The sequence below is a fragment of the Meleagris gallopavo genome, unplaced genomic scaffold, assembly GCF_000146605.3.
Source record: "Meleagris gallopavo isolate NT-WF06-2002-E0010 breed Aviagen turkey brand Nicholas breeding stock unplaced genomic scaffold, Turkey_5.1 ChrUn_random_7180001890426, whole genome shotgun sequence".
In the NCBI taxonomy this organism is placed as follows: domain Eukaryota; kingdom Metazoa; phylum Chordata; class Aves; order Galliformes; family Phasianidae; genus Meleagris; species Meleagris gallopavo.
Window position 1 is genome coordinate 1 of NW_011154142.1, and position 603 is coordinate 603.

At 66.3% G+C, this 603-nt stretch overlaps 1 non-coding gene across 1 annotated transcript; it reads left to right on the plus strand.

Annotated features, from left to right (window-relative positions):
* Nucleotides 1-466: 466 nt before the first annotated feature.
* LOC116217700 lies at nt 467-585 on the plus strand. The gene has a single exon (XR_004162385.1). It is a non-coding gene; the product is annotated as a 5S ribosomal RNA (ribosomal RNA).
* Nucleotides 586-603: the final 18 nt, after the last annotated feature.

Sequence of the window (603 nt, forward strand, 5' to 3'; positions counted from 1 at the left end):
GCTTGGGACTTCGGGCGCGGGGCTGCGGCGTTTGCTTTTGCTCTTGGTCCGGCGCGTCGGTCGGGCAGTGCGGTGTAGTGCCGGTGTTGACCCGCTGGGGGCGCTGTGTCGGTGCGTGAGCCCCGTTGGAGTTGGTTTGGGAGGCTGGGGAAGCACGTGTGACTTTGTGTGCGTGCCGTGCGGTGCTGTGGCGTGTGCGTGCGGTGCCGGGAGGCGTTCCGTGCCAGGGTTGTAAGTGGCGTAGGGTCAACGCGCGTTGGGTAGGGTGGATGTCGGGGGATGTGCGAAGGCGTGGGGAGGTTGGGTCCGGGTTGTACGGTTGTGTGGGTGACGTGCGGGGAATTGCGGGCAGCGTGGGGTCGCGTTGTGGTTGGCCGGCTTTGGGGCTGTGGCCCTTGTTTCCCATGGTGGCGGGCGGTGGCGGTGGCGTGCAGCTGGCAAGAGGGCCGGAGCAGGAGCACGCAGCGTCTACGGCCATCCCACCCTGGCAACGCCCGATCTCGTCCGATCTCGGAAGCTAAGCAGGGTCGGGCCTGGGTAGTACTTGGATGGGAGACCTCCTGGGAATACCGGGTGCTGTAGGCTTTTGCTGACGGGCTTTTG